Source organism: Brassica oleracea, chromosome C7 (genome assembly GCF_000695525.1).
Source record: "Brassica oleracea var. oleracea cultivar TO1000 chromosome C7, BOL, whole genome shotgun sequence".
NCBI lineage: Eukaryota > Viridiplantae > Streptophyta > Magnoliopsida > Brassicales > Brassicaceae > Brassica > Brassica oleracea.
The window spans coordinates 30551240-30559555 of record NC_027754.1 but is presented as its reverse complement, the minus strand read 5'-3'; the positions used below and the strand labels follow the sequence as shown (position 1 = coordinate 30559555).

The following is an 8316-nucleotide window of genomic DNA, read 5'->3' as shown; positions in this document are numbered from 1 at the left end:
GTGGAGAGAAACTACAACAATAACCAATCACACCCTAAGTACTTTAAAAACTCTATAAATTAATAAAATGGAGACTATACAAATTTATTATTTATAAAATTATTAATTAAAAGGAAATTTTTAATACTTATTTTTTATAAAATTAGTATAGAAAATGAAAAGAATATTTTATTTGTGATATTATATATTGGTTAAAGTTTATAGATTTGCATTTAACTATTTTCATTAGATTATTAAAATATTTTATGTATAATGAAAACATATCAGGTTATCAAGTGGAAAGAATGTATCCTGATACACTAAACCGCGACCGGAGTATGCTCCATATGTTACATTTTTAAAATCATTATCCTAAAAAGTTTGTTGCCCTCCCAAGAAAAATATTTCTCATGGCAAATTATTCCAGAGTGCTTATTTGTAACGATAAAACTATAAAGATGAGGAATACAATGTGATGTGCAGTGTGCGAGATGTGGAACGGAGGAGAAAACCGTTAATCATTTGCTTTTTGAATGTCCACATGTAATTCAAATATGGGTTTTCTCAACGATTCCTACGAATCCTGTGAATTTTTCTCAACAATCGATCTATGAGAATATGGATTATTTGTTATGGTGGTCCATTTAAACGGAGCTATATAATATGACCTTTGGTAATATAGATACGGTCTTAGAGATATGTTTTGACTAGCAATAACGGAAAAAACTTTTTGATCAGAAGCTCAGGCAAAGACTGTACCACCGGTTATCTAGTCGGCCATTGCTGAAGTTACCAATTTATCCCAACGATTAGTTCGTTGGTATTTTACTGATGGCTCATGGAAAAAAAGGAAAATTACTCGAGATATGGCTGGTATAGTACTTTGGTGGGAGTTGACGGATTCATGTGGGAAAAATGCATGACAAAGTTTCATTTGGGCTATGAAAATCATAAAGAACTTACAACATTTCTACGTAATCTTTGCAACAGACTGTTCTCAGATGGTGAAGATGGTTTCGGAACTAGAAAAATGACATGCATTGCAATTTACTTGGAAGATATACGCATATTGGAGAGAAGTTTTAGTCACTCGGGGATTCTCTATCTACCAAGAATACATAATAAATGGACAGACAACTTGGTAAGCAATGTTTGAAAGCAATTGTCCTATGTCGTTCACATAGAATTAGAATTACTAGTTCATAAAATCTTAATTGAGTTTGTTAAGTTGATGTCAAAAAAAAAAATTCATATAATACAAATTCACTTGATATATAACACGATAAAACTAAAAATAAAAGTAGAGATGAAATTTATTTCGAAGAAAAAAAGACAACAAAATGTTTTGTATATATTTATATAAAATTTATATATATGATAATTATTAATTTATAATTTTATTGAGACGATATATTATCTAATTTTTTTTAAATATTATAGAGTTTTTACTATATGTAGTAGTTATGTGAACTCTAATTCAGGATTACTTTACTTATACACAAAATATGTAGAAATATTTCCCAAAAAAATATAGAAATATATAAATGTGGAAATAAAAGAAATGCATTTAGCTAAATTAAAAGATGGTAAAGCACTGTTTTTCATATGGGAAGTGGCAGACAAAAAGCTGGTTGATTGCCTTCCTTATTCGTGCGACTTTATAGTTGTATACGATTTCCTTTACTCATTTGATTTCACATATTTCAACGAAGTTTAAGTTTAAATTTTTTATATATATACCTATTAAACTTAGATTAAAAGCTATTAATGTTACACATGTTTTCTTCCGATGAAGCTAAATTTACGTAAACACAAAGAAGTAAAAAGGAAAAAAAAAATGTCCTCTGGACTATATTTGAAAAGTAATTTTGATATGTGTTATCACCATATTTATTTTCACAAAACAATGATGACATGTCACAAAAAAAAGATGATATGGCATTAACATAGTTAGGATATATAAATTTTTTTCTTTTAAAATTTTTGTTTTTGGCAATGTTACTCAAATATGGTAATAAATATTTTCTATATACAAATTTATATTTATTTATAGATATTCACTTTGATATGATTTTTGAAATATGGTTATAGCTAATAAATTTTCTATATTAATTTAAAAATCATAACTTTTATTATATATATATTATTGAACTAAGTGTAGTTATAATTATATATTTTATCAACTTATATATGTTATTTATATTTAGTGTGTATATATATTTATTATAACTAATTTATATATTTAAAAATACACAAATTTAAACAAAAAGTAATTAAATAAAGTATAATATGAATAAAATCTTTATGAAATGTAAATAATTTTATTTAAATTTAAATAAATCATACTAAATAATTAAAGTAAACCTAAATCAACAAAACTACAAATAGTTACATTGCAGTTTTATTTTTTAACTAATAAATTTAAAATATAAAAATTGAAAATTGAAGAATTTTTTTAAATCAAAATTATACTTTTAGATTTATTATCTCTGCGCATGGCGCGGAAAACTCCTAGTTAACCATGAGAAGAGAAGCAAGAATCTCTCCCATGATTGTCTCAGGCGTGTTTCAGTCGTCATCTATGTGGACTCCCGGCTCTTGAATCGTTGCATCAAGGACAAGTTACCTTGTAGATGTTTTTCATCAAATGTTGAATTCTTCACCGGTGTGTACCACCAAACATTGCCAAACTTACTATTACTAGAGATGAAAATAGACATTGATATAAAACGGTATCTTCAGCAAGGAGTTTTTTAGAGAGATTTTCAACATTAAAAAAATAATAATATAGAAAATGGAAGAAGAATTCTAATACACATGTCAGTACTAAATGATATAATATTTTAAAATAAAATAAAAAATAAAAGTACATAAATATTAATATTTGGTTTGTTTGAGAAACTTATCTGATGGTCTAAACCAAAACATATTAAGATTTCTAATAAAAAATAAACCAAAATTTTGTTAAAATCCAATCGGGTTTCCTCTTCTACATCAAATAAATGATCAAAACTGAAATTTACTATAATCAAACTAATAAACGAATGCAAAGAATCCATGAAGTGTCCTGCCATCAAGTCGTTGATATGTAGCGGCTATTACATCCATTATAAGATATCAAGCACAAATGTCCTTTGCAGAGAGCAAAACCTGCTTGTATGAGAGAGTTCCTTTGGTATTGTTAATTCCATATTGGAACGAAAACTAAGCTATAGATAGAACGGGTAAGTGTGTTAAAATCTTATAGCATATCTGTTAATGGAGTTTGAATTATTTTTTGCAAAGAAGTTATTTGCCCAGTGGATACAAAGATCATTGTAACTCTTAACTTCTTCGATGAATCTTTCCAAGGAGCACTCAAATCCAAATGCACTGAGTGTGTGTAACTTCCTGGCAATGTGACTGATACCTTCCTTGCTGTATATTTACCTAATGGCAATATATAGAGAGATCACAACTTGAAGTTTAATGATATCCTCTGTATCTTTGGAACAAGTTGTTGTATGACATCATATTTTAAACTCCTTCAAGATGAAAGGAACAAGAATATATTTCATTTAAGTAATCAATTTGGTATCTTATGCGCTGCATTTAACGGATTCTTCAAGTCGATATTCTATGGGGTAAATATATCAGGAAACATGTACTCCAGTAGCGACCATGGTTCCTACATATATAAACATGTGCAAAGAATAAGTATTGTGTCGTCATATAATGAAGATATATATGTCACCAATATAATGTATATTAGATTTTGAACATGTGAAGCATAAACCAACCATACATGCAAATCATTTTCTAGAGGCGTCATTGTAAGCATTAGACGCTGGTTAGCGGTTTTGAAAATATGCTGAAGTTTTTCCACATATAAATGTTCTTATCCTTTAAAGCCCATGCTTCATCCATCAAAACAAAACTCTAGCGCCACCATTTCAGTACTTAAGTTATCGGCCCTCTTTATGTTTTTCACTGTAAAATTCCAACATTTGTGAGTAACATGAAAAGTCAAAAATCAAATAACGCATCAAGAGTACTTCAAAGTTGTACTTAGTTCGCTCAAACAAAGAATCACACACAAGAATCACACTGAATGGTGGCGGCTTCTCAGCTTTTTACAAAGAATTCAATTCTCTCGAGTATGCTGCTCTTGCAGCACCGTGACACTGAAGTATAGTAAAAAATGTACACCATTCTAAGTTTTCTCTCTCAATTTTCCAGGACAGAGGCATGGCATACAACCAAATGAGGACTAGGGTTGTTGTTCAAGTGATTTAGAATGGTTAAATATGTGATTGCCTGATAATAAGAGCAACACCAGTCTCTGTTATAAGATAAGAAACAAAGACCACTTGTAAATGTAAACCCACAACACAAGTGCACCTGAATGGTCATTCTAAGACCCATCTAATCGGCTAGAATGGCTACAAGAAGTTGAAAAGGTCGGTTACAAAATTATTATATATATATATATATATCAAACCAAAAATAATTCCTTACAGATCCTAACTAGTAGAATATATATACCTCTTTCTATTCACTTCTTACACAAGAGAAAAATAAAGTTAACACAAATTAACTGGTACAACTTGTGTGTAGGCTGAAAATCAGAATCCTACGCTTTCTAGGCTTCGTCAATATCAGTATGTGATGATCATCACAAAATCAACCACAAAAGCAATTGACTTTAGTTAGCAAGACTTACATTTAAACCGGGAAAAAGGTCATTTTCGACCCCTACTATTCGCGTCGTGCCTTTTCATGCCCAAACAAAAGATAAGTGCTGAATACGACCTAAACTAAAAATTAATTTGAATTATAGACCTGAACTCTAAACCGTGTATGTAAAACCTACCTTGACTAACAATCCGTTAGTCAGCCGTTAAATTGAGCAAAACGACGTCGTTTTGTAATTGAAGAAATTTTGAAAAATTTGTATTTCTGGGAATCGAACCTTGATTGCGTGGATGGTAGAATGGATGTAGTTACCACTGTGCTACGACACTTCTATTGTTTGCTTATTAGATTTAAAACTATAAGTAGCGTTTACCTATATATCCTAAAGAAAAAATTGTTTTTGTTTACAAATTTTATTTATTATATGATATAATTGAATCAATAATTTATGTACTTTAAGTTTTTTTTTTTACACTTTTACACATGTAATCAAAACTAAAATGACATTTTATAAGTTATTCAATCTAGTTTTAAATGGCATTTCTCAAATAGTTATCTAATTTTAAATTTAAAAATTCACATATAATAGTGATTATAATTTTTTATTAAAAATCAAAACTTAAATTTTCTAAAAAAAGTGTACACAAATCTAAATAAAATAAACTTTGTGTATTTTAATTTTTTATATAATTTTATTTAGATTTGTGTACACTTTTTTTAGAAAATTTAAGTTTTGATTTTTAATAAAAAAATTATAATCACTATTATATATGAATTTTTAAATTTAAAATTAGATAAGTATTTGAGAAATATCATTTTAAAACTAGATTGAATAACTTATAAAATGTCATTTTAGTTTTGATTACATGTGTAAAAGTGTAAAAAAAAAACTTAAAGTACATAAATTATTGATTCAATTATATCTTGTAATAAATAAAATTTGTAAACAAAAATAATTCTTTCCTTAGGCTATACAGATAAAAGCTACTTATATTTTGAATCTAATAGACAAACAATAAAAGCATTGTAGGACAGTGGTAACTACATCCATACTATATCCACGGAACCTAGGTTCAATGCCCAGAAATGCAAAATTTTTAAAATTTCCTCAGTTACAAAACGTACAATTTAACGGTTGCGTTAGTCAAGGTAGGTTTTACATACGCAGTTTAAAGTTGAGGTCTATAATTCAAATTAATTTTTAGTTTATGTCGTATTCATCACTTATCTTTTGTTTAGGTATGAAAAGGCACGACGCGAATAGTAGGGATCGAAAATGGCCTTTTCCCCATTTAAACCAATCAAAATCAACTATTGCATCTAATGAATCCCATTTCCCCAAATCAAGCAGCCTAGGAGTTCAGAAAAGTTGTATGCAATACCTTCAAAACCCGGTAAAAAGAAGTTTCATTTCATCAAATTCGAGCAAACCCTTCTTAGGAGATAAAGATTGATAAAAGTAATAATATTTGTATGATAATCATCACAGTATAAGTTTGCACTTCATAGTACCTATCACAAATAGTAACCCTATAAGAGCTACCATAAAGATCCTCATGAAGGTCAGCTGAGATTTTGCACACTTGTGGAGTGCTTCTCAACCACATCCTCATCTTCACTCACTTTCCTAGTCTTCAACCACAAATCTTCGACCAACCCGTGCGGCTCGCATCATAACTTTTGCATCTTCCTCATCATTAGCACTGGGCATTTTGATTTTTGGTTCGATTAATTCAGTTTTTCTAAAATTATAGAATTCGTTTGGTTATATATGAAATTCAGTTTGAATTTGATTCAGTTATTTCGATTTTTTGGTCTAGGTAACCAAATTGAAAACTAGCTAATAACCAGAGAATAAAAGTGAAGGATTAGAGTCATCTCCCGAGTCTATAGTCATTTAAAGGAACGCTGCAACCATTACATTTCATTATGGATCCTGTATGGCAAATTAAGAAAAGAAGGGAAAATCATATGAAACTGGAACCCCTAGAAAATAACAATAAAGTAATTATTTCATTCAATTGGAGAAGAAAGAGAGGAGAAGCGACATATGTTTGTTCGAATCATGTTTCTATGTACTTTTCAAATGGACTGTAATAATTCTTTTTTTTTGTCACGAAACTAAACTTTAATTAAGCCCATTAGGAAAAGTCGGCCCACTAGGGGAATTGAAATTACAAAGAAGCAGCCCTAAGGGCATGTTTAGCCAATAGATCTGCCTCTTCGTTGTTCTTACGGGGAATATGAAAAAAAGTGATAGAATCAAACTTAGAGGAGATTTCTTGAATATCTCTGATGATACCCACAATTTCCTTCATATGATGTTTGTTGTTGATTTCTGCTATGAGCGTTGAATTGTCGGAGAAAACCTTGAGCTTTGAGAGCTCCAATGTTGCCGCCATGCAAAGACCCGATCGCACCGCTAAAGCTTCCGCGATCAGTGGTGAATTGACGAAGTCTTGTGTTGTAGATCCTCGATCTGGTGATGAGAGTGTGACCCCCTTGAAAACCCAAGCAAGCCCCGCTCTTCGCTGTTCCTCGTTCCAAGCTGCGTCGGTTTTGCATTCAATTAGGTCCTGTCTGAGGGAGATCTGGTTCAGTCTCACTTGAGGTAGCTTCTTCTCCTTTGTCTGTTGTCCTTGCTGAGTGTTCTTCCATTCTCGAGCTAAGCCTAATGCTTTTGCTGCAATGTTCTCAGGCCCTAGGCATTTCCCTTTGAAAATCAGTGAGTTGCGATCCTTCCATATTGTCCAGCATATCCACGGCATGATGTTTGTCATAACTCTTGTCGGTGGAAGACATGTTGCCTTGCGGAATCGAGTGATGGCTTTTTTGAAAGTCTCTCCTACAGCTAAGTGAACTGTATTTTTTAGGTGGACATGTTCCCAGAGTTTTCGAGCAAACTCACAGAAGAAGAAGAAGGTATGCATCGGCGTTTCAGGTTCCTTACATCTTGAACAGCAAGCCTCTGATCCCATACCTCTTTTTTGCAGGTTTTCTCCCAATGGGATTGCGCCTTGAAGTATTGACCAGATAAACACTTTCAGCTTCGGTGAATATTCCTCCGTCCAAAGGTCTTTTATTTAGTGAAAGTCTTGTATATTATTCATGGTAGTGACTCTTTCTTCATTCTGAACAGCTGCAGAGTTATAACCTAAGCGTGTGGTGTAAACTCCTGTTGCAAGAGGTTGCCAAATGAAGGTGTCCTCAGCTCCCTTTGTACTTGGCTGAAGCCCCTGAATCTGGATCGCATACTTCGGTAAGAGCTCGTCAATCCTTTTTTTGTTCCACTTTAGGTCTGTTGTTAGGATGTCTGAGACCCTTAGATCCATAGCTGCTTCAGGAACTGGACCTATAGGTTTCGTCTGGTCATTTAGTGAGATCCATGAATCCTTCCAGAGCTTAGTTGTCTTGCCATTCCCTATGGCTTTCCCTAGGTTGGCCTTTAGGAGATCCCTACCATGGAGAACGCTTTTCCATCCATGGGAGCATGCTGTGGGCACTGCTACGTCAAGAGAGCTCTAGTTGTGACAGTACTTCCCTTTTAGAAACCTCGCCAGTAAGCACTCAGGAACTATAATGATCCTCCAGGCTAGTTTAGCAAGCAAGGCTTGATTGAAAATCTGAATATCTCTGAAGCCTAACCCCCCCCCCCCCCCCCCC

The 8316-nt window shown here is 32.1% G+C and overlaps 1 pseudogene; it reads right to left on the bottom strand.

Moving 5' to 3' along the window:
• Nucleotides 1-3430: 3430 nt before the first annotated feature.
• Nucleotides 3431-6364, bottom strand: LOC106303072 (annotated as a pseudogene).
• Nucleotides 6365-8316: the final 1952 nt, after the last annotated feature.